This window comes from Dipodomys ordii, unplaced genomic scaffold, assembly GCF_000151885.1.
Source record: "Dipodomys ordii isolate 6190 unplaced genomic scaffold, Dord_2.0 Scaffold65, whole genome shotgun sequence".
NCBI classification, from domain to species: Eukaryota; Metazoa; Chordata; class Mammalia; order Rodentia; family Heteromyidae; genus Dipodomys; species Dipodomys ordii.
This window is the reverse complement of record NW_012267281.1, coordinates 3,700,602-3,727,510: the sequence shown is the minus strand read 5'-3', so window position 1 is coordinate 3,727,510 and position 26,909 is coordinate 3,700,602. Positions and strand designations below refer to the sequence as shown.

The following is a 26,909-nucleotide window of genomic DNA, read 5'->3' as shown; positions in this document are numbered from 1 at the left end:
ACTGAGCTGAGCTGAGCAGCATAATGCACCCTCTCTGCCTGTGTGAGCCTCATGGGTCACAGGTGACTCTTATGTGAACAATGGAAATGGATTAGCTCTCTACAACATTAGGGCAAATGGACTTTGGTCGAGTGGATGAGGAGCATGCAAATACTCTGGAAAGTTCTGGGGCATTGTATCAATGCTCGCTTTAATGCAGCAAATGTTCTGTGAGTGATAGCATCCTGCAGAGTGACATCACACGGAAATTGAGCCGCATACTTTCTCGGCATCTCAGGCCGAAGTACTGTGTGTGTTTAACTCCGAACTCTTTAAACTATAATGGAATGCCCTTAATGGATCATTTGGCATGTGTCGTGATGCTTACATGAAACGAACTTCTAAAAAATTTAAACCAAACCTTTTAGAACTTCCCACGAGGGAGCAGAGTTGTGTTGAAAGGTAATATAATTTGTGACATCAGAAACCTTTTGTTAGTCTCTCTAGAAAGAATTCCCCCCTCCTTTTCCTGACTTCATTTGCTCCTTTTTGTTCAAAAGGAGATTTATTATTTCATTAAGGGAAACATTTTTAGGATGCATTTATTTTTTTTTCTTTAGAAATCACAGGTTAAATAGACTCACAGTTTCTATCCAGCACAACTTACAATTTGCATAGCTTTTCTTGACTTCTGTAAGCAAAGTTATATTTAGTTAGGAATGATGGTGCCATGGTGATATTGAAACCCATTTGTGTTTTACAGGAATGTACATTGTGTATGTAGATTGTAAACATTTAAAAGAAATTTTCTCCCCTAAAATTATTAACCACAGTAATTAATTTTTAATTAACTCTAATCCTGATGTATTATTGATTAGGATTTCTGAATGTAAAGCCAGCATTTTGTGTCATACACATATATCCACATATTTATTCCACTATAAACTGATAACATTTATTTCATCATTGGGTAGAAGTTGTAGTTTGTAGTAAAAATGCCCAAGAATTTAGCCAATAAGTTACCTGACATGATTTGGACTTTCTAGTTGTATAAATGAGTTTCGATGATTCTGGTGTCATTATTGTTTAAAATGGAGACTAGAATAACTGAATGTATCACTGCAAACATTTTAATGATCTATTTAGGTGTTTGTCAATGCAATTGTAAGAGTAGTGTAATTCACTTTTTATTTATTCATATGTACATATATTTATATATATATCAATTTATTTTATATACAGTCTGGCTTCATAGCCCAGCAATTTGGATGCAGTTCCCTAAAGATATCTGCTCCATGTGAATTAAAAAAGATTCTTAATACCCTTGTATTTCTTTGTGAAGAATCAATAAAGAGAAAAGATTGTTTTTAAGAGAGACAAGGAATAATCAGATGGCCTCAAGGGAGAAGAAATCTCTTCTCTTGGCATTGTGCTGGGCTCATTCATCTTCTGATTTTGTTCTGAACTTCCAACTTAAGCAAACAGGCCACGCATTTCTGTTGGGAAGCCTGACAACTTCAGGGCGACAAACCCTGTGGATTCTGGAATCTAGGCTGGCTTTCTTTCTTGGAGCCAGTGATTGGATTAAGATCCATAGCCCGAGTGCTCTGCGATCCTTTGTGTATCTTTTTGTTAAACATATCGCTCCTTCCAGCTGGGAATCCAGAGCAGGTGTTCTTGTAAAGCTCCCATGCTTAATGGTCTCCACAACTATTTCCTTTACCAGAGACTTGAGAGAATGTGTATTCTGCCAGATGTGTGTGGAACACCTTATCAATAATTGACTCCTCAATCCTCATGACGGGTGTAGCTAGACCCAGTGACGCTTCCTGTTTCACAGATGAGCGTGCCACATGCCCAAGGTTGAACACTTAGGAAGCCTCTGCTGCCATTAACCACACGTGTGGCTCTCCCTCTGCCCACACTCCCGTGTGCAGTGCATGGGAGCTGGGTCTGCAGGGTTTCCTCGAGCAGTTCAGTTCTTTAAAGGAGGAACAAAACAAAACACCTCCCCCCCAAACCAATCTCAGGAATGTGCATTCTTCCAACGCACTCCCTTCCCCTTGACAGTCTGGCTGCAGGGAGGTTCGGAGACACTGCCTCATTTCTCTGAGCTTCCAGATTTCCACTTACTCCCCAGTCCTGGGGTGCTTGTCTCCTCCATAGTCACAAAACACTGGCTCTATCACTGCTCAAGTAGCGCAGTTGGCCTATCTTCTCATGTTGCTTCCTTCCATCAGACCTAAGCACAAGTTCCTTGTCTGCACACCAGTCTCTCTCTCTCTCGTCTCTCTCTCTTCTTCTTCTCTCTCTCTCCCTCCCCCCCCTTCTCTGCCTGTCTTTTGTCTGAGCCTAGGACTCAAACTTGGTCCTTCATGCTTTTGCTCACTGGCTCTACCAACTGAGCCACACCTCCACGGCCCCCGACTGCCCATACTTCTCATTTGACCACCATCTTCCTGGGGCAGCTTTCAGAGTGATCTCAGTTTTCTTGGACTGAATCTGGGATTTGGAGTTTGGCTCACTAGACCCTTGGCGCTGGATAGTTCTGGGTGGCAATCGTGCGTTCAGGCCCCTTTGCTTCCCCTAATGAGACTCTCTAGAAGTTAACAGAGGTTGACCACCCTTCAAGCAATGGCTCGCTGCCGTCCTTGACATCCTCCTTCAGGGGTTCCGTGAGTCTGTGAATATAGCTCTCATAATGACAATAAACTGTCATGTGCTACAACTTTCAAAATACAGATGGGCCACTAGAAAGACATAAAACCATTCTGGATTTAAAAAAAAAAGACATCTGTTTTAATGGACATCAGACAAAAATGGTAAAGTCAAAAATCAAAACAAAAATCCGGAACATTGAGAGAATATTAATAACTGTTATTTCTGCTACAACTTGTCATATCCTGATGGGCACACAATGTTAGTATTTCCATATGGGCTGGAATGGCTCATGAGTTAAAAGTTTCCATAACAATTTGTTTCTTGTTATGACCTCTGCAATAATGTGTAATAGTTTTGGCAAAGTAGAATAACAGTCATTCCTATAATCATAACACATTATACAATAGTCTTTAGTCAGCCTGGTTTTGGTATTTGACAAAATAGATATATGAACTTCACATGCAAACTGAGGATAAGTAAATGTCACAAAATCAGTTTATTAGCCCAGTGGATAGTGCAACACAGCTTTCAGAGTTTTAAAGAATTCTTGCAGACATTGCACTTAAGTACATCTGAGGTGACTAATTCATGCACATTTCATATGTTGCAATTTTTTTTTTACTACATTGGGAAGTGAAATTTCTTAATAGTTGTGGGGAAAGGAAAGGAAATAAATATTTTGGGTCAAATAAACTACTGGTCTGGAAAATCTTGTCTTAAGTAGAACCAGCACTTGGCATTGTTCATTTATATCCAAGATTTTTTTTTAGGTCACACAGCAATAAATGGTGCTCAGAAATGGGGAGAGAGTTGGATGTTGACAGATAAAAAGTCTCCAGACTTTTTTTTTTTTGGTGTACGATGTGCATTTGTGTTGTCTCTTAGGATGGTTTTAGAGGTGATTGAAATAAAGTGAATTTGTCCTTCCCAATACAGACTGGCAGTATGGGTTGTAGTTTGAAAGAAAAATGAAGGGAATAAATAAATGATCAGCTGAAAAGTTTTTATTTTGTAGGAATGTTTGGATCTGGTCCATCAAAAAAAGTTTTCTTGGCTGAAAAGATTTTACTTGTATTCTTTTCCACTTGCTAAGTGGTATTTGAGCAGCATTATATGGTTTTTGTCTTTCTTGGTTATTTTAAGTGTTTACTTGGGGATTCTAGTGAGTTTCTTTTTTTCTTTTTGTTTTCATTTTTTTTTTCTTTTGGTGCTGGCCTTGAGACTTGAACTCAGGGCCTGATTGCTGTTCCTGAGCTTTTGTGTACAAGGCTAGTACTCTACCTAGTGAGCCACAGCTCTACTTCTGTCTTTTTGGTGGTTAATTGAAGATAAGAATTTTATGGACTTTCCTGCTTGAGCTGGCTTTAAACTGTGATCCTCCATTCTCAGCCTCCTGGGTAGCTAGGATTATAAGGATAAGTCACCAGTGCCTGGCTCTAATGAGTTTTGAAGAGGCAGCATCTTAAAAGTAACTTGGTCAGTGGGATAATAACTAGTATTTGTCTGAGACAAGCAGACAAGGTCAGATGAGTTGATGTTAGGGGAAATGAACCCCAAGATAAGTATTCCAATGTTTTTTTCTTTCATGCGATTGTTTCTAACATATTTATAAGATGATTTCTTTGTTGCTTTGTATGTCCCTCCCCCACAGTATAACCCCTGCTCTCACTGTATTTGATGTTGGTATAATTTGTGGAGGGGAAGGGGAAAAACAAATCGTTTAAATAGTGATTCAGGTGGACCCATTGCAACAATGAGATATACAAATCATTATGTCAAAAAACAAACTTTACAACTCTCTGCCTGGGAGGGGTGGGTGGTGGAGGGAGGGGGGTGGGAGATGGGAAGGGATGGGAAGGGGAAACAAAGGAGGAGGCAACAATGCTTGATAAGAAATGTACTCATTATCTTGCCCATGTAATTGTAACTCGTCTATATAGTATTTGCACAATAAAAAATATAATATAAAATGAGGTTGCCAAGGATGGTTGGCTTTATTCATATTATTATTATTACTTTTTTCCATCCTAAGCTTTGAACACAGGGGCCTCATGTATGCTTGGGCTGCCACAGCCTGGCTTTTAACTCTTATCTTGACTCACTTCACATAAAGTTCTTTTGTCAACAGATAAAATGAAGTAGAAAAAGCATCTACATACCACATTTTTTTTTTCTGGGAAGAAAGAAGTACTCTACTGGCTAGTGCTCTAATCTCCAAGGGTTTCATGCTTTCTATTTCATTTATTAAAGTTCTTAAAAATGAAATTTGCTTAAGAGCCTTTGTAAATAATCTTCTTCTACATGATAAAGGTTTTCTGTACAAATTCATAAATTGCTAGAGAAGTTTAAATCTATTTGCTGGCACATTTAGATTAGACATTTTGCACGGATTGCAAGTGCAGTCATGCAAGAAGCCACCACCAATCTCTACCTGAGTTAATTCCATCCATTTACTACCTAGAAGGGCTCTTCATCCCTTTGTGCAATTAATTAAGCAAACAGGACTGATGTGGGTGCTTTTGGCTGATTCCAAGAACAAAGGCCTCCGCACTGGGGCTTCTGTGGCTCTTGGAAGTGGATGGTCCTCACAGACCCGCATCTCAGTTCCTTTGATGCTTCCTCAAAAGCTTTATGATATTCCAGCCGGCACTCCACACCACAGGCGGCTTGCTACTTGCAAATTTTTCTATTGCTGTTTTCATTTCCTCTTCAGTAATAGCGCTAATCAGTTTCTCATTATCCTCAAGATCCAGGTTTGGCATTTTAATTTTAGCCAGAATTATTATCATCTCTGTTATCTATCAGCTGCTAACTCTGATGCAAATGATCAATTTGGAGATGAGAGAGAGACTGACAGAGACAGAGTGACACAGAGAGACTATTTTTTCATTATTATTCTAAGAATCATATAGAGAACCACTGAAATAAAAATATGGTCTTTCTGATTTTGATATCGAGTAATATTTTCATTATCCTGACATTGGCACTTTTACCTACAAAAGTTATTAAGCTTTCATTAAGAACATCACAGACTATAACAATCACACTAATATTTAACTTCAGTAGGTGTCTTTAGTATCATGGAAAACAATTTTTGGTCCACACAGTAAAAGTTCATTCTCTTCAGCTGGAATACAATTTTACTTCTCTGTATGAAAACTTGTCTCTGACCTAAGATAATTTTGTGCTAATCTTTCTCTATCTCCATCCGAATCATTGGCCTGATGGGGTTTCTTTGTAAGGAGAAGAGATTAGAAATATAAAGAACAGGGGTAGGGAAGGTGGATCAGTGGTAGAGTGCTTGCCTTGCATGCATGAGGCCCTGGGTTCTATTCCTCAGCACCACATAAGCAGAAAAAGGCAGAAGTGGTGCTGTGGCTCAAGTGGTAGAGTGCTAGCCTTGAGCTGAAGAGCTGAGGGACAGCGCCTAGCTCCAGAGTTCAGGCTCTACGACCACCAACAACAAAAGAACAAATGGAGAAAAACAGTAGAGGAAACACTCAAGACCTTTGTAATTCATGTTATCAGGCAACTTGTCATTAACATAACGAAGGGACTATTGGGATAAACTGTTGTTTAAAAAGACCTTGGGGGGAAAAATCTGTGGATGTAACTGCTGGTCCTCACTTGGATTTCCCTGGACAGGAGTTCAATTTTAAATGTGCTTTTAAACACCAATTTGTGCAAACACAAATTTAATTTACCAATACAAATTATTTGCAAAAAGTTTATTTTTTTAAGTTCATCTATTTTTTAAATTTGGTTCCTATGTGATTCCTTCCTCTCATGTGGCACCCACTTGGTAAAGCCTTTTCTCACTTCTGGGCTATGGAGGGCCTAGGTGTTGGTGAGTTTTGTAGAGGGCACTTCTCCACTTGAGTCACAGCTCCACTTTTGGCTTTTTGGTGGTTAATTGGAATGAGTCTCATGGATTTTTTTTTTCTGTCCAGGCTGGTTTCAAACTGCAATCCTCAAATCTCAGCTTCTTGAGCACAACAGACTACAGGTGTGAGCCACACTTGGACTTGACTTTTAACTAGTGAAATGTTTACCTGGATTACCATATAAGGTCATCATTGTCAAGTTTCTCAGCTGAATTGTGCTGCTCACTTCTTCAAAAATAAAATCCCTGGGCTGGGAAGGTGGCTCAGTGGTAGAGTGTTTGCCTCGCATGCATGAGGCCCTGGGTTTGATTCCTCAGCATCACATAAGCAGAAAAAGCCGGAAGTGGCGCCATGACACAAGTGATAGAGCGCTAGCCTTGAGCTGAAGAGCTGAGGGACAGCCTTTAGGCCCAGAGTTTAAGCCCCACAACCGACAAAAAAAAAAAAATCCCTTTCCACACGGTACTGTCTGGGGAGAGCTGATCACCGATAGCCTGCATTTAAGGAGTGGGGTCTCCTACTCTGTATGGTGGAATCTACATATCCATTATTGGGAGATTGGTCTTTCTCTTTCATATATCAATTTTCTCAGTCAATCTTTTTATTTACCTTGGTAGAAACACAGATACTTATTTCATCACGTACTTAGGATGAAATGCTATTTTGTGGATCTCATGGCCTTAACTGTAACCCCTGGCAGCCTTTCAGATGAGCCTGATTCTGCAGGTGGTAGTTCTATTGCATGCACTGTGCTAGGGTTGGGGGGTGGCGGGGGTTAGCTGCTGGGGGGCCCTGAAGACTCATCTGGGACAAGCGTGGAAATAGGACACCAGAGGCTGGAAGGAAGGCCCCGAGTTCTGTGCTCCCCAGTTGCATGAGCCTCTGCGTTTGTGAGCAGGAGAGAAGGATGGTGAAGGGTGTGTTGGGAGATTACTTTGAATTGCAGAGTTTCATTCCTCCATTGATATAGCGAACTTTTCTGTCCTATCCTCTCTCCTGGTTGGGAGTGATGATGGAGCATGAGGGAGAAAGCAAACCAACATTTATAGAGCACCTGTCCGGCTTCATTTAATACATAGATACTGTTTTGATTTTTTAAAGTAATTTTTTTATTGTGAAAATACTGTACAGAGGGGTTACAATCACATGAGCAAGGCAATGAGTACATCTCTTATCAAGCATTGTTGCCTCCTCCTTTGTTTTGATTTTTATAGGTAGGAGCACTGAGTTTGTTTATTCTGGAAGCAGTAGCAAGGCCAGCTATGCGGAGACTGTTGTGCTGTAAAGCAGCCACACTGGTCACGGGGAGACAGCAGAGCAGTGCTAGGTTACTATAGCCATCTTAGCCCAGAAACAGAAGAGAAAAGGAAAAGGAGCCCTTTGGTTATTCAAGTGCCTATTAGTATCTGAGTGCCATTGGCTGGAACTCAAGATCCACCCAACTGTTATTAGTCAGATCAATAAGAAATAATACACGATTGTTTCCTCCAGGAAGTCTGGCGGGAATTCTCAGCCATGTGTAACTGGAGCATCAGCAAACAGAAGCATTATTTTTCTGCATTTCTTCCCTCCAGTCATGTCTACTGTGTTGATGAGGATCACAGAGGGAGGCAACAAGCATGAGATATCCTTCCATCAACCCACCGATGACTCTGGGCAGCCTGAGCTTGAGCTGATGGTGGTCAGTACTTAGACCATCTTAAGAGTGGAAAGGAGCTTTCACTACAGGGCAGAGGGGAAATATGGCGAATTTGTTATCAGATAGTATTGGTCATTGCCTTTGCAGGTCCTGGTTGTCTAACTTTGGGCAGATTCTTGAAGTTTGATTCCCAACTTCCTTATCTTTCACTTTGAAGCGATCTGATATTAATCATAGATGCAACAACAGTAGTGACTCCATAAATGCATTCCCTTCAGCTTTGTCCACATGCATCAGTTATGGTACTACTGCGTTACATTGGAACTGTTTATTTGCTACAGTGTTTCTCAGAAAACCCTTTAGGGAACTTGTATGATATGTCTGTATTCTTACTGATTAAACACAGTGTGCATGTAGATAAGCAAGTAGCTAAGAGAAGGAAGCGATGCGTCGACAAGTAAAGCGTAATTATGATAGAAGAATGAATGAAGGGTAGACCATGACTCAAAGGTAACTGGCCTGTTTGGTTAGGGGCTTTGAGGAACAGTATTTAAAGGTGGGGAAAAGGAAGGCAGAAGAATCACAGGGACAATAGGAAGTGATCCATGCGAGGAGAGGTTAAGAAAGAAATCCGGCCAAGGGGAAAAAAATTGAGATCTTATTTTTAAGGAATACATGGTGTGGAAGAGTGGGGACAGCATTGAACTGTTGGGGGTGGGGGTGGGAGATGGAGACACAGCTACTGTACACAAGGGTTTTGAGTCCATCCCCCAGGGAATGTATTTAGAGGAAGGCCAGACAGGTTAGACTGTAATTCGCTCATCAGGTATTTAGGAGTCTTCCAATCCAGCCCAGGAGCTGCATTGGACTGAGGACTGCCACAGAATTAGAGGGTACAGTGCTTCTCTCGTATCACACTTCTGTTGAAAAGGGAAGGCAGAAGAGGAATGAAAGTACATCCTTGTTATCTGAAATACATCCTGGGGAGAGAAAGCGCTGAGACCCTTGCTTTCCATATGCATCCATTCTGGTGATGGCCGCTCCACGTTCAGCTTGGACTACCACTGAACTCCCATCCTCTGTTATCCATGATCCCAGCAACTAAGTTCTAGCAGATGGCATTTGAGAATAACATTCTATTTATTATATTTATCTTGTATTATTATTATATTCATAACAGTATTCTTATTTATCACCTCTTGGTTGGGTCCTTAAAAGGAAGCATATATGTTCACTTGATCTTTTCTTCCATCTTGTTGTCTGGAAGATGAAGTAAAAGAATTAGAAGCCCCACACAGTAAGACGGAGGATGTGTGTTGAAGATGATAGGCCATGACATATAGTCTTTGACTAATAATGGCTTACAATGAGGCAGAGGAACAAAATTTAATCTGCTGTGTCTGGGCACCTCTTTGTTACTGCTTCTTAAACCAGATCTTACCAAATATAATGTGCTGTGGAAGGAGGCGTGTTTGCTCACTGAGTTGGCATGAGAAAGTCCTCCACACCAAATGCTTTAAACAACACAAGCTTTTCCCCTCTCACAATTCTGGAAGCTGTAATTTTGAGATCAAGATGCCAACAATGCCAGTAGCAATGGTAAAATGGTTTGTTGGACTCTGATATAGTTGGTATAGGTTTTTCTTCCTGTCTGTGTACTCAGACATGACACAGAGAGAGTATGCAAGTGAGAGAGAGAGAGAGAGACAGAGAGAGACAGAGAGACAGAGAGAAAAGAGCGAAAGAAGACACACAGAGAGAAACCATCTACCTTTTCCTTGAAAGGTACTAATACCATCATTAAGGCTTCTCTCACTACTGCATATAACCTTGATTTTCCTCATTAAGGTACCATCTCCAGATACCACCATCCCATTGAGGATTGAGCCTTCATTCAAGCTCAGAAAGACAAATATCTCTTGTTTTCCTTCCTATGTGGAATTCAGATCTAAAAAGTTAATATGACATGATTATAGTCATTGACAATAATTTACATTTTCAATGACTGATAATCATTGTAAGCATTATTGTATTTTTTTAGAGGAAGCAATGGGTAGGAGGGGGAAAGGAGAATTTATGCTAATAAAAATTTTAAAAATACTTCAACATATGAATTTGGAGTGGGAGACACAATTCAGTCCAAGGGCAAGAAGGTTTCCAGCTTAAACCAAATGGCGGGGCTGAGAACTCACAGAGGAAGAAAGATCCTTGAAGCTGATTGAGGCAGAGTGATCCAGGCAGAAGGAATAGCATGTATGAATCCCCTGAAGTCAAGCAGGAATAGAGAATAGTGGCTGTGAGGAGAAGATGGGAGAAATAATAATGAGAGTCCTGACAGAAAAGGGTCAATAAAAGGCCAGGTGCTGGTGGCTCACACCTGTCATCCTAGCTACTCAGGAGGATGAAATATAAGGATCCTGGTTCAAAGCCAGCCTGCACAGAAAAGTCCATGACACTCTTATCTCAAAAAAAAAAAACACCAGAAAACTGGAAGCGGTGCTGAGGTTCAAAGTGGTAGAGCTCTAGCCTTGAGAAAAAGAGCTCAGGGCTAGCACCCAGGCCTTGAGTTCAAATCCCATGACCAACCAAAAAAAAGTCAATAAAAGGTTTTAAGCAGGGAACAAGAGGGTCTAATTTGTGTTACTAGAAGGTTCCTCTAAATATATTGGAAGAATTGGAAGAAGAATGGATGAGGGAGATCAATCTATTTCAGCTGGATGTGAAAACAACCAGTCCTAGATTTGAAGCTGGAGCAAAGAGATGTGATGGATGGCAAGAGTGTTTTGGAGGTACAATTTTCATGCATTTTTAATACATAGAAGGTGTATCAAGGAGAGGCAGAGGGCTTTAAAAACGTTTTGAGGAGACTGTAGGAAGAGCATTACTGAGAAAGGTTATGCATGCAGTTCATTTGAATGTGGCAGATTAGGTCGGGCCAGAAATCAGCTGATAATCCCCAACTGTGTGACCTTGAAATGCTGATAATTTTATGAAGACAATAATAGCTAGAGTTTATGGAGCACCAGCTCAACAGGTTGGATTTAAAAATCCACGGAGGTAACTATGTACCAGCGTAGGAGCATTTGTAGGCAGTAGGAATACTTTATAGAATGACCTTGAGAAAGACAGCTGATTAGAACCTTACTTTTCCCATGTTTAAAATTAGAGGGCCTGTTCTATGGATTAAAAATGATAATTTTCACAAAGCATCAAGCAAGTTATTGGGCACAATAAATGTCTAACAAAAATACCCCTTATATGTCACTCCAAATTGTTTTGGATGACAATATGTGCAGAAATCAAATAATTTTTTTTTTGCCAGTCCTAAGGCTTGAACTCAGGGCTTGGGCCCTGTCCCTGAGCCTATTTGTGTTCAAGTCTAGCACTCTACCACTTGAGCCATAACATCACTTCTGGCTTTTTCTGAGTGTAGTTTATTGGAGATAAGAGTCTCATGGACTTTCCTTGCCCAGGCTGGCTTTGAGCTACGTGAACCACCAGCAACCACTGAGATCAGATATTTTAATCCTATGCTTATATTCCCAAACCCTGAAGGGAGGGGAGCCTGAGAAGCAGACCAAGGCTGGTTTCCTGAACTTCTGTAGTTATGACCTTTGCTTCCCCTTGGTCTGAATGTACAGACTGGGAGGTGAGTCCCCAAGGATATTGAACTTGGACCCTGTAACTCATTGCTCAGCATCTTCTAGTTTGCAATTTTCCAGAAGGGAAAAGCAATCTTCTGAAAACTTATTCTCCTGCACTCAGAATGAGATCTGAATGCAAGTTCAATAGCTGACATCACTTCTTAGAGTTTTTTCCCTTATAAAACTCAACCCAGCTGGGCACTGGTAGCTCATACCAGAAATCCTAGCTATTCAGGAGGCTGAGATCTGAGGACAGTGATTCAAAGCCAGACTGGGCAGAAAAGTAAGCGAAACTCTTATCTCCTATTAACCACCAAAAAGCCAGTAGTGGAGCTGTGTCTCAAGTGGTAAAGGGCTAGCCTTGATCACATAAGCTCAGGGACCTGCCCACACCCTGATTTTCAAACTCCAAAGCTGGTAACCCAAACAAACAAAACTCTCAATCCTGGAACTGGGCACATTTGCTCATTGTACTGTGGAGAAGAGGCCTCTGCCTGGTGCAACAGCATCCCATTCAAATGGCTCCATAACCAATGAAGGATCTCCCCAAAGGTGAAGTTTGACTGTGGTATTAACATTAGTACTCAGAAAAATGCCTAAGGCACATCATGCATGTTTGATGAAAGTACTTGGTCATTACTGTGATTTTGAAATTCATCCAGTGACCTGGAAATTCTGAAAGAGAGTTAAAAAAGTCCCTTTCTTCTTTTATAAAAAAAATCTCTGGATGTGTTGGATTGTATAGATTCTTTCCATGGAACTTGTCCTTCATCTTAGTACTTCAGAGCAGTAGGGTTAGGTTTTCAAGGCCATTGGGCATTTATCTGGACATTGATAAGCAAGCCTGTCCTTTGAAAAGACATGAGCATAGCATGGACGGAAACCTGAAGTTCACCAGGGAATAAACCATGCCATTTGTCCAGATAGGGCTAGACTTTGATGTCTACTGGGAACAATGATTGGTCTTTGACAGAATTTTGTCTCTCATTATTACCACGACTTCTTATTTAATGGAGCCTTAGGAATTACTCTTGCACCTGTTGCTGATGGGGACAGGATTGACTTTACTTTTCAGAATGCAATATCTTTTCCAATGCTGGGTTTTAACCAAGCTTTATACGGAAAGCCTAGAATTCTAGTACTGCCTTATCTGCAGCTGTCAAGGAGAGAGATCTCGAAAGAATGGGAAATGACTTGTTATTTTAATTTTTTAAAAGCAAAGAGTAGTTAAACAAATTGTGAGAAGTGAGATGAAAACTAAATTATACTGAAGAGAAAAATCTGTTCTTTTGTCCTTTGGACTCACTTTTTTTGTGCAAGTAGATCATATACAGGTTAAAATAATTATGGAACTTGGAATTGATCCAGTTGTGTAGTGAGTAATTACAAAATTGCTTTGTTTAATTATGTGGTATTTTATAGAAGGGCATTTTTAACCTTTGTCACTAGCGCCAAATGGAAGGAGGTACAACCCTTCGTAATAAGCATCATAATTCTAATTGCGTCTGAAGTTTATTTAGAAGCAATTCATTTTAAAGACATACTTTAACTTGTATAGTTTTTGTACATAAAATTGCTGAAGTAAATTGGTTTGTGGTAACAAAAGTAAAATAAGAGCAAGTGCTTGTTAATAATCTGCACCACTATTCAAACTCCCTAGTCCTGCTCTGGTTAATATAGACACCACAGATTTGTTTCTAAAGCACAAGGCAAGACCTTGTATAATCAAGTAGCTCATTAGAGAAGATCAGAAGATTTCAAAGTACACTTGAAAAATCAGAAAGTACTATATTTAAAAAGAGGATCAAAGTGGGCCACCATGTCCAGAAGATCTTTGGCATATATTATTTTCCTGAGCTATTATTACACGTAACCTTCATTGACATTCACTGTAAGTACACATAGGAACTGGTAGTGTGAGGTATATTCACTTGATATGATTACTGAAAAACTTTATTAGCATAAATGAACTGTTACATTGTGATCTTTAGATCTATACATATAATATACTTTGTTCACATTCACCCCATCTAGATTACTAACCTCATCTGCATTACTATTTTACCCCCTTCCTACTCTCCCCTTTCTAACAGCTTGGTGTGGTTTCATTATGCTATTTACATACATATGTAATGTATTCATTCATCTGTCATATTCACCCTTTTGCTTTCCCTGTCTCTCTCCCACTGACTCCTTCCAAGTAGTTTCTCCCCCCTCTTTTTATTTTTCCAAATTTTGCAAAAATGTATTTATTTTATTTTGTTTTATTGAAAAAGTGATGAGCAGGGGGTTATGCTTACATGGGTAGGACAGGGAGTACATTTGTTTTTAATCAGTTACCCCATCCCTCTTTATCTCCCACTTCCCCCTCTTCCCCCTCCCCTGCAAGTTGTAAAGTTCATATCCAACATAGTGTCAAGTGAGTATCGATGTTGCTCAGTCTCCCTTTTGTAATGATGAATCATTATTATTACTATCATAGCAATAGTAATTTTTAATATTTGTCTTTCTGAGCATAGCTTACCTTGCTCAACGTGCTGATCTCCACTTCTATTCATTTTTCTACAAACGACATTATTTTATCTTCCTGTGGTATTTCTGAAAAATACCACATCATGCGCATGTACCACATTGTGTGTATGTGCCACACTGCATGTATGTTTTACCTCATGGCCTTGTACCACACCGTGTGTATGTACTACCTATGTGCTTGTACCACCTGTGTGCCTGTACCACACTGTGTGTATGTACCATACTGTGTTTGTGCCACACTGTGTGTATGTACCTCAGTGTGTGTGTGTGTGTGTGTGTACCGTGTTTGCTTTATCTATTCGTCCCTGTTTGGGCACTAGTACTGAATCCATAGCTTGGCTCCAGCGAATAAAACTACTATAGACACACACGTGCATTGATCTCTATTCATGTTGATTTATATTACTTCAGATATATGCCCAAATGTGGTATATTGCAGGATCATATGATAGTTCTATTTTAAGTTTCTTGAGGCACCTCTATATGGATTTATGTAATGGCTGCACTAATTTATATTCCCACCAACAGAGTATGAGGTCCTGTGCCCCCGAATTCCCATGAATATTTGTTGTTTGTTTTCTTGATGATTGCCAATCTGACTTGGGTAAAATAGAATCTTACTGCTTTATTGTTTTGGTTGGTGGTAGGGCTTGAACCTAGAACCTGGGTACTATCTCAGCAGTTTTGCTCAAGGCTAATTCTTTACCACTTTGAGCCACAGTTTCACTTGTAGTTTTTTGGTGGTCTCACAGATTTTCCTGCCTGGACTGGCTTTGAACTGTGATCCTCAGATCTCAGCCTCTTGAGTAGCTAGAATTAGAATGGTGAGCCATCAGCACCTGGCCTTGTTGTTGGTTTGATCTGCATTTCTTTTGTAGCTAAGTCTGTTGAGCATTTCTTCATGTGGTTGTACAGTACTTCTTTTGACAACTGCTTTTTCAATTATTTCACCAATTTATTAATTGGATCACTTGTTCTTTTGGTGTTTACTTTTTCTGAGCTTTCATATGTTCTGAATATTAAATCATTATCTGATTAATAGCTTTAAAGGATTATTATATACTAATCATATATTATATAATATTATATTTTAATTATATATTATATAATATATATGTTACATATTAAGATGTGTTATATCTTCATTTTAGTATTTCTTTGATGTATAGAAGCTTGTTATTTTGATATAATTCCATTTCTCAATTTGTGTTCTTATTTCCTTGGCAAATGAAGTCCTATTCATAAGGTTGTGGTTTGGACTATATCTTCAAGTATTTTCTCTGTTTTCCTCCAGTGGTTTCAAAATACCAGTCCTTTGATCCACTTTAAGTTGCTTTTTTGCTTTAAAAAACTAACTTTAAGTAGTTGTACAAAGCAATTGTCATTTAACAAAGTGGTTTATGAGTATAATACGTCTTGTTCAATGTGACCACCTTCAACATTCTCACCCATCCGCCAATCTACCCTTCCTTCACATGTCTCAATTTTGTAGGATACACGTTGAATTCCTGACTGCCTTTCCCCCTTTCTCCTCTTCATTTTGTCTCCCTCTCTCCCTTTGACCCCACACCACCCCTTTTAAAATACCTGTTTCTAGGCATTTATTTTGTTCGACTTTGACTTTGCCTTTCTAAAGAATTACACTATTTGAATCCCCCTAGAATCTACTGTATTTTCGTATGGGGTAAAAGAGAGTGATTTAGTGTCATCTGGTATATGCAGGTATATGCTTTTCCCAATACCATTTGTGGATTCACCACAAAAGGAAGGGAGGAAGGGAGAGAGGGGAAAAAGGGAGGGAGTGAGGAAAAGAAGGAGGGAGGGAGAGAGTTAAATCTGTCCATATATGAATAAGTGAATTCCTCTTTGTAAAGCAGTTAGTTTTACATATGACAGCCTCCCTAAATCAGTAGTATAGTTTATCAATGATTTCTTCTTCCTTTCATCATTGAAAGCCAGGATGCATGAATAACTTAGGCAAAATGCAGAACAAGTTGTCACACAGCCAAACTGAGGAAGGGAACTTTGTAGCTGGTGAGCACTCTGGAAATGCCAAGACCAAAAGAAAAAAAAAGCAAGGAATAAATTTTTGATTTTGTACTGACTTGATACTTATGTCATATGATTTAAGTACACTTACTAATTTACAGTAATTTCCCCCCCCCCAATCCAATTCACATTAGATAAAAAAGGTTTGTTAGGAAAAGAGAGAAATTATGAAGTGTTTCCGTCAATTTGCCTGTGTGGGGTACATTCTGTAGAAGCAGGAAATTTGTCTCTGTATTTAAAACTTTTCACTGAACATAAATGTCTCAGTAGCATAACCTTTCAAGTAACAAAACATTATTTTGTCAAAAAATCCAGAGGATTATATGAAATAAGCATCATTTTATCTAAGAAGCTCAAAGTTAAGCAAGTGAAACATCTTGTAAAACCCTTTCCATGATTTTACTAAAGAACATAATCAATAAATTTATTTGCTTTTCAGATAGAATGTAAAATATATGCAAATAGTATCATGTTTTCGTTATTGTATTTTTTCATTCTTAGCTGTGTAATTCCTGGAATTTTACTAATTCAGTAATTGGTTAAGACAAACAGCTGAAACATTTCTTTGCATTTTCTCTGTTTTTCTAATGAACTTTTTTATTCAAGTGAAATAATTGGATTGGTAGAAGAAAACTTCATGGAAATCAATAGATGTACTTATTTTATGTCACAGTTATCAAATCAGTTACAAAATCAAAAAAATATTTGTAGATTCAGTAAATATCAATCAAACGTCTTTTCTATAATAACAGTACTGGGATGAGCAATTTAAAGTTGCATCTACAATCTAGTAGTGGCGTATAATCCTTTCCCTCAGAGCTGCTGGGAGCCAGCTCATTGACACTGCTATTCAACAAGTGGAAGCAGATAAGAACATCTTCCATATATTTTTGGCCATTAGAGCTTTATGATGTGAGAAATGTCAATTGTTTTAAGCTGTAAGGAAGTGATATTTATACCTTCTTGTATTAAAAAATTTTTCTTCCTTCCCCTTTTCTCTCTCTTCCTCCCTCCCTCCATCCCTCCCTCCGTCCCTCCCTTCCTTCCTCCCTCCCATCCTTCCCTCCCTGCCTCCCTCCCTCCCTGCCTTCCTCCCTTCCCTCCCTGCCTCCCTCCCTCCCTCCCTCCTTTCTTTCCTTCCTTCCTACCTTCCTGCCTTCCTTTCTCCTTCCCTCCCTCCCTTCCTTCCTCCTTCCCATCCTTCCCTCCCTTCCTTCCTCCCTCCCATCCTTCCCTCCCTTTTTTCCTTCCTCCCTTCCTTCCTCCCTTCCTTCCTCCCTTCCCTCCCTGCCTCCCTCCCTCCTTTACTTCCTTCCTCCCTTCCTGCCTTCCTGCCTGCCTGCCTTCCTGCCTTCCTGCCTTCCTCCCTTCCTCCCTTCCTGCCTTCCTGCCTTCCTGCCTTTCTGCCTGCCTGCCTGCCTGCCTTGCAGCCTTCCTCTTTCCTTCTTTCTTTCTTCTTTCTGGTGCTTGAACTGGGGCTTGACTTTAGGGCCATTTTCACTCAAGGCTGGTGGGCTACCACTTGAGCTACAACTCTAGATTTTTAGCTGATTAATTGCTGGGTGGTTTTCTTTTCCATTTATGCATACTAACGTAAGAGCTAGCCTAGCGACTCATGAGGATGAGATTAGGAGGAATATGGTTTGAGGCCAATTAAGGCAAAAAGTTTGCAAGACACCAACTCAACAGAAAAGCCGAGTGCTTAGCATGTTCCTGTCATTCCTGCTTCAGTGGGGAGTGTAGCCAGGAAGATGGTTGTCAGACCAGTGGGGTAACACGCAAGATAATAACCAAAGCAAAGAGCTGGCCACATGGCTCAAGCGGTAGATTCTTTGCCTAGCAAATAAGAGGCCCTGAGTTTAAATTCCAGTACCCCTGACCCCTACATGCATAAGAATTGCACATGTTTAGGAAACCAGTAGGCTGAATCATGCTTTTAATCCCACCTTTGTGTTTGTGGCAGGCTAAGGTAGAAGGATTACTGGAGAAAAAAGCATGCCAATCTACCTTAAAACAATAAACTGAAATGAAAATGGTTGAGAGTATGGCTCCAATGGTAGAGTGCTTGTCTTGAAAGTTCAAGGCTCTGAGTTCAGGACCAGATGTCACCAAGAAAATATTGTACATTTCAATGTCATGGTATCACAAAATACATGCATACGTGATTAGTGTTTAAATATATATCATCTCAAATACTCATGCTAACACTTTGAAAACTCTTTCTTGTCACCTTTTGATATTGCTGCTTTCTATAATCACCCTACTATTCAGTGCTACTCAAGAACCTCTTCCTTTCTGTAGGTTAGTTCCCATTGGCCAACCTGTCCCTAGGCCCTCCTCCCTGTCTGTGGTAGCCAGCACCCTGTTCTCAACCTCCAGGACATCAACATTTTCAAATTCCCCATCTGGATGAGATCATGAAGCATTTGTCTCTTGGTTCCCAGCTTATTTCACTCTCTGTGTCCAGTTCCTTCTGTGGTGCAAACAAGGACAGGACTACATTTTTATTTTTTTTGGGTCCGGTCGTGGGGCCTGAACTCTGGGCCTGGGCACTGTCCCTCAGCTCTTCAGCTCAAGGCTATCGCTCTACCACTTGAGCCACAGCGCCACTTCCGGCTTTTTTCTTTTTGCTTATGTGGTGCTGAGGAATCGAACCCAGAGCTTCATGCATGCAAGGCAAGCGCTCTACCACTAAGCCACCTTCCCTGCCCCAGGACTGCATTTTTAATAGCAATTAACTTTCCACGGGTGTGTATGTACCATCTTTCTTTACCTATCATCAATGATGGCTACTTCAGTTGTTTATCTTTCTGGAGTATTAAGACTAATGTTACAATGAATGTATGAGTATCGGTGTCTTCCCCACAGCCTGTTTTCATTTCCTTTGGGTGTTCACCCCATAGATAAAATTAAGATAAAATTACAGGGTTATGTAGTAGCTCCATTGTATGTGTGTTGAAGAATTTCCATACTGTTTTCTCCATACTGTCATAATTTACATTCTCACCAATAGTGGGTTCCTTTTTCTATGCATCCTTATATATACCTGTTGTAGTTTTTTCTTAGTGTTGTAGATTGTAACAGCCATGAGATATTGTGGTTCCTATTTGCCTTTCTCTAGTGTTAGTGATACTGAACAGCTTCTGTATATCTGTTGACCATTGACACGTTTTCTTTTCTTTCTTTTGCATGCTCTGTTATGTTATAAATGTACTGTTTAAGAAATGAAAGCATGTAGTAGGGATCGGATTTGCTGAGAGTACCATCTCCCATGACCAGGGTGGCATGTCTTCTTTTGAGGAATGTCTGTTCAGATTCTTCGCTCATTTTGCATTAGGTTTTATTTTCTTGAAGTGAATTGCTTGCATTCCTTATATGTTTTGTATCATAGTTGTTAATCAGATGTGTGGTTGGCAAATGTTTTCTGTGTGTCATCTTCCCATTCTCTTGTTTCCTCTGCTTTGCAGATGCTCTGTAGTTTGATGCAAGCCCATTATTTCTGCCTTGGTTATGTGTACTATTGGAGTTCCATTCAAGAGGCCCTGTCCAGGTCAATATCATGGAACTTCCCTTCTGCATTTTCTTCTAGTAGTTTTATAATTTTACATTTAGGTGTTTTATCCATTTCAAAGAGATTTTCTTAAAAAATTCTATTTATGGATGCCTAATCATTCCAACAGCACTTTTTGAAGAAACTGCTTATATTTTTATGTTAATGTTTGCTAATAGTAATTGTTAGGTTATTTCATGTATAAAATAGCCAGTAGCCAAAGGGCTATCAGCTTTATCTTATTTAACTTTTTAAAAAAATATTTCCTTTTGTCTTAGAGTTAAAAGAACTTGCATAGATGTCTCCAAAAGGTACGCATGTGTGTATGATGCATGTGTGCCTGATAGATACATGCATATCACATATCACATATGTTCTACATTTTAGTAATATGCATACTATATTCTAATTTCAGTGGCCTCAGCAATAAAACTGTAAGTGGGTTCTTTGAAAAAGCAAACAATATCTGAAATATATGGAGTAAGCTTCAAAAGATCTTATTGTTTGTATATACATACATATATATATATATACACACACATGGATCTATATATAATATAAAATTGATCCTACAATTGTTTACTCATAAAGATTAGGGGTACAACTTAAATGTTCCCATGCAGTTCATGGGATGATTATTTAGTTTTCAGGCCCTTGGAGCTGAGAGCAATGTACACTTGACTCTATGCTATTTCATTTTCTGTGGCCTGTGGAGGTCTAGGGCCACAGAATCTTAACCCCACAGACATATTTTCAAAGCAAATCCAGTTAACAATTAATTTTATTCAATTATAATTTTATTTGTTGTTCATAATGTTCTAGTGATTTTTAAATGGATTAGCCAAACATTACTCATATCAGGAGAAACAGAACAATGATTCTGGGAAATGTTCATCAGTATTCCCCAAGCAAACAGTATCTGATCAGATTAAGCTCTAGGCTCACTTCCCCAATTTGGTGATTCGAAATATTTATGAAGTATTAAAGTATCCAGAAGGGTTTCAGTTAAGAAAAAAAAAAACAAAAAACATCGGATCTCGCTTACAGAGAATGACTTAATCATTCGGTGAAACAATTTTTCTTAGCACACTGATTAATGCCAGACTACAAAGAAAATGACACAGATTTCCTAGACACAAGTCTTAGAAGTATTACATTAGCTAATTCAAGATTGTGGTTGACAATGTTTAACTCAGTGAAGAACTTGAAGGCCAATGGACCACATTTCAGTTTCATGGCTGCAAGGAAACCAGAATAAACTTAAACCAAAACAAACAATGATTTTACCACCCTCTTCTACTGGAACTTAAAAAAAATGCATTGAATAGCGATGATTCCACATCCTTCTGTGGGCTCTTTGCTGTGTTTTCCAGAAAGCTCTTTTTGCTAACGCGCACATACTTTGTACGTGTTGGATCAAAGTACATCAGGATGTAGTTCACTGCTCTCAGGTAAATGTTAAGAACTTTGAAGATTCTAAGATCTTGTCCTACATCTCAGCCAGCATGTTAGCCTGCCAGTTTTACAGATACCCACAGAAGGCATGACATTAACAGATAAGAGACAGAACTTCCTTACTCCTGCATAGCAGGCACTGAGTACTTCATGCTGGGCCCTGGGTCCCACCAGAGGCTGTACATGTACATGAAAGGCTCCGACATCAAGAAACTCCAATCTTGTAGTTAATGTACTATTAGCAAACCTGCCTAACTCTTGCGTTGTATTTATTATATTGAAATATGTGTGTATGTATGTATATATATAGATTTGGTTGGTCATGGGGCTTGAACGCTGATCCTAGGCACTGTCCCTGAGCTCTTCAGCTCAAGGCTAGTGCTTTACCACTTTGAACCACAGTGCCACTTCCAGTTTTCTAGTGGTACATTGAAGATAAGAGCCTCATGGACTTTCCTGCTCAGGCTGGCTTTGAACTGGATCCTCAGATCTCAGCCTTTTGAGTAGCTAGGATTACAGGCGTGAGCCCCTGGTGCCCAGCTGAACAAGAGTCATTGCCTACTTTCCAGCTGTTCAAACATCCTAAGACAAAAAGAGAGAAAAGGCTCCCCAGCTTCTGCTTATATAAGAGGTGCAAAAATGAGAAATAGCTATGGAGAATTGTTTTCCTAAAGCTAAAATCATGGGTCACTTTCTTGAGTGTTGACCCTGGGGTCACTGTAGCCACCTGTGCAGGTAATAGCCAAGTGTATGTGCAAGTATGGGGCCAGGGGGGTGCTGTTCTGCAGGGCCCAGGACCTTTTCTATTTATTGCATTAGACTCAGAACTACCCAGAGAGGCATTTGGCAAAGCGTTTGAAATACAGGGTTGTGTCCTTTCATGTTTTTGCCATCATTCTTCAGGTTTATTGACCCAGTAGTCAATAGAGGGGCAGGCAGAAGAATGGCATAAGTAGGCTTTCACTAAAGCTTCCAAACGGTCTGGGGAGGGAGTTTGTCCCATAATCAATACACACGGCAGCAGCCCTAGTAGGAGCCATAGAACTTAACCCTCTCCAGCTTTTCAGCTAGGGAGTGACCAGCCACAACAGAGCTGGCAGTCAAGCAGAGAAAGTGCCGGGCAGTCTCCAGGTCAGGGAGAGAGTCTGGTAAGGAGCTGCAGGGTCAATGCAGACCCAGGAGGACTTGGGGGCCATGAATAGCTGGATAGGATTTGAACAGATGTATAGGTATTTGTTCACCCCAAAACTGAGAAGAGGAAAAGGCCACAGGGTGTGGGAAGGGTTCACATGTTGGGGGGCGAGCCCCAAGAATAACTTCCAAAGAATCAGGCTGTCAATGGATGGTGGATAGGAAGGCCACAGTTTCCCTGAAACCGGGCAGCCCACAGATAGCCAAGTCCCCTCCACAGAGCTTCTCAGAGGACAGCTGTGGGTCCACAAAGCGATGAGCATAGATGTAGGATTACATGTTGAGAAACGTGGATGGAAATATAAAACATCATGTCCATAGCAAGCAAGAATTTGAGATATGTTGTGTTTTTGTCACATCAAAATGTCAATAATTAATGTTTATTGAGTTTCACCAAAGTATATTGTATTCTCTCTCTCTCATATGTGTGTGTGTGTGTGTGTGTGTGTGTGTGTGTGTGTGTATAAACTAACCCATTTATTGTTGGCTGAGGCCATCTCCCATGATGGAGCTTTTCCTGGTCTTTTACTTCCTTCAGTCTTTTAATGGCAGACTTGACTGTGATAACAAAAGTGGTGCTATAGGTCCAGGCACCACCAGCCACTCTTTTCATTCAGGAATCATAGTGCCAGATGTCTACAGCTCGCCTCGTCACCTGAGTCTTGCCACAGAAGGGACAGTTGTATTTGGTGTGCTGGCTGATCTCAATTTTCTTCATCATCTTCTGGAGTGAGGCACATAGCAGGTGCCGTCTTTACCAACAATGCTGACCTTCTTGGTGCATTTGGCCCTGTGGCCACAACGCAGGTCCTGACCCAGAGAGCAGTATATTTGTGTTCTTCATCAGGAAATGAACTGGCCTTTAGGGCAGAGAACTGGAAAAGACAGGTGAAGGATGGTGGCAAGGATGGGAGCGGTGGGACTTTCCCTTTGCAGGAATTTCTTTGGCACCTGGCAGACGACGGATGGGGGTGAGGTGGAGGTGACACCAGGCTGGATCGGAGTTTGATGGTGATGGCCCTTGTGTGTGAGAGGGATCGGGAGCTGGCAGACATGGAGAGAAGAGGAAGGGCTCCAATGGGTCAGAGTCAAGAGCCAGCCCTATGAAAGCCCTTGTCAGGTAGCAGGTGCAGGCCAGGTGTTTTCAGCACATCGCCTTTAATCCTGCAACAGCTCTGCCAGGCGGCACTGCTTCTCCCACTCCTGTTTGATAGGTGAGGAGGCAGAGAAATTCTATCTTGTTTCCATAGTCTCCTTGCTGGGTAAGTAGTAGAGGAAAAACTTGAAGCCAAGCAGTTCAGCTTTTTTTTTTTTTTTGCAAGTACATGAGAGCCATTTATTGCAAGCTCGAGCCTGGATTCACAATCATCACCGAAGCAGCGGGTCAGAGTTGTGAGCCCTGACCACATGTTCAGCAGGGTTTTTTAAGGGGTTTCCAGCAAGAGGAGGGGGTTTCCACCCTAGCAGTTACATGATTGGCTTAAGGTTCTCAGGCTTCCACCTAATTGGTCAGCATTTCATTGGCAAGTTTCAGGGTAAGCTCATTGGTTAGGGGCATAATCGTTTCCAGTAAGGGTAGGGGCTTTCCAACTTAGTGATTACAGGATTGGTTAAATCATACATAGCAAGCAGATCACTGGTTGGGATGCAGTTCAGCTCTTAAAGCATCCTGCTTTTCTTACGGAGAGAATCAGTCAGACTTGCTGAAGAATGATGTAGGCAAAGTGGATGAAGATGGAGTTTACCAAAGACTTATAGGCTTTGCTCCTAACTTGCTTGGTTTCTGGGAAGATGGTTCTAGCACAGGGGGTGAGGAGGGAGAGTTGTTGGCAAGGGCTGGACCAGATGCTGAGTTCACCTTCCCATGCTTATGGCTTGTTGGATAAAATAGCAGAAATGGGATTCATGGAATTTGGTTATTTAAAAGCCTTTTAAAAATTAAAAAAAATGTAGGAGACCGTGACAAGATAGGTGCTTTGCCAAGTGCTTCAATGTGACTGTTAACCCCAGTGCATTAGGTGGACCGGGGAAGTGTGAATGGGAAAAGCAGAAGGGAAATTTGAGGATGACCAGATTGCTCCCTCAAACCTGGGTGAGTGGGAGCATGGGAAGAAAGATATTTTAAGAGGGAAGTGTGTTTTTATAAGAAAATGGGGGAGAGCGTAAAAACATTATCAAATACCTATTAGACTCCTACTAAGGGTTGATAACACATTATTTTATTTAATCCCTCTTGTAAATGTCAAATGTTTATTGCAAATAGAAAGCTGATCTTCACAGAAAAGTAATGTCACCCAAACCTCACAATAAGTGGAATCGAGATGACTAGAAATGTAGTCCGCTGTAAGTTTGATGATGGCACATGGTCTCCAATAGGGTGAGTTTCTTCCAGGTCCATTTTAAGAGGCACCCCAAAGAGATATCTAGTAGATAGTATTAACTAGGAGGAGAGATGAGAGTAGAAATAAAGATTGGGAGGGTGCTGTCCTGCTGGTAACAACTCTGGGTACCAGGAGGCTGGATGCGGTCTTTCCACATTCACTCTGTGTGTGTGGATATGTGACTTGTTTTGTGGGGAGAGCAGTAAATGTGAGTTCTGCAGAGATTCAGATGGAGTCAGAACTTGTGCCATTGCTTTATCCTTGGATCCTTAACTAGCCTTGGGAGCAAGTCTGGTCTCAGACCCATGGCGTGGTCACCTTTCTAGTCCCTGGTGACAGCCAGCTAACTCTTAGAAGCAGAGGTTCCTGGTGGGACCTCAAGTCTGTAAACTCATTAGTGAGCTTGTCCTAATGTACCAGAAGAGTTACCCAATTAATTACATCAAACAATTCTGTCCAGTCCAGTGCCAGGTCAAAGCGATTGCTGTTTATATATTATCATGCTTCAGGGTGATTTGTCATGTGGTCCCAAGTTACTCACGTGGAAAGCCAGGGCGTGGATGGGATAATTGTGGACTTGAGAATTAATGAAATTATTAAAGGAGATAAGTGTCGAGGCACCAATGAATATTTTATTGTCACCTGCATGTGTTTAAAAAAATTTTAGGTGGCATCAAATTCACAGAAGAATTGGGAAATATAGTACAAAGAATCACAGCTTTCCCCCCATGCTTTGCTCCTCTCCTTCCTGAATCATTCAGTGCCCATCATTTTCAAATATAATCATTAAGGCCAAGAAATTAGCACTGATATATTATGACCATCTCATCTTTAGAATGTACTTGAATTTGCTACATGTTCCAGTAATGTTTATTAGAGAAAAATGACCCAGTTGAGAGTCAGAGCTTGCACTCAATTGTCTTGCTTCTGCGCGTCATTCTGGAAACATTTTTCAGCTTTTCTTTGACTTTCATAGCTGACTGTTTTGAAATCTGTCAGCCAGTTAGTTTATGGGAGTGATACCTTCTCCTTCACATTGAATCTTATCAGGTGGTGAGTGATGAATATTTTTTTCTATTACTGATAATATGTTCATTTGATCTGTTGAGTAATTATTTTATCCTTTGTATAAAGAAAATATTTTCTGGGGAGAAACTTCAAAATACTATCACTCATTCCTTAGGAAATATTTTACTTTCCTTTATCAGAATAAACTCATGACATTTCCTTTTTCTGTGGTGAGAGATGTATTTCTGTGCTCGCACGGTCCCTGGTTTGGTTGGATGTTCGTTTAGTTATGTTGTTCTCTGAGAAATTCATTGCTTTGGAAATTTCCAGGCCTCTGCCCCCAAAGCAGCTATTTCTTCCAGGAGTTCGATTGTTTTTACAGCAGAATACTTAAAAATCAGATCGGAGTGCTGAGTGTACTCATTGCTGCTTGTATTCTACTCCTTGTAAGCCCTCTTGATGGTAAGGCCTGGGACATGCATAGGTATACATACACGCAACAACAAAGCTAGATATAGAGAGTCACAGACATAACCATTTGCATCGATATGGAAAACAGGTGAACACTTCCAATCCAACGCTAAAGGGTTCACTTTACTTTTCTACCTTTGGTGCATTTGTAGCGCCCCTCAGCCTTGGAGCATAAATGCATGAGATCTGTCCATCAGCATGATCCTCCTCTGCATGACAGACAGCGCCTCCCCCGGGGGAGGCCTCCCTCTACACTCATGCTGGCTTACACTCTAGGTGAGCACTCCTTCCCTGGCTCAGGCCTTCCCAGCCACTTCCGGAATTAGATAGAGTGAAAGCTGAACAGGATGGGAAAGTTGCCACAGGAGGGACTTTCAGAAGACACTTGGCCTGATCGTTCTTATATGAAAAAATAAATAAGAGAAGCCATGTTCATCCCTGCTGCGCAGTGGCATGTGAATTCCA

At 40.5% G+C, this 26,909-nt stretch overlaps 1 pseudogene; it reads right to left on the bottom strand.

Annotated features, from left to right (window-relative positions):
* Positions 1 to 26,909, bottom strand: part of LOC105990509 — a 68,621-nt pseudogene that overhangs the window by 30,144 nt on the left and 11,568 nt on the right.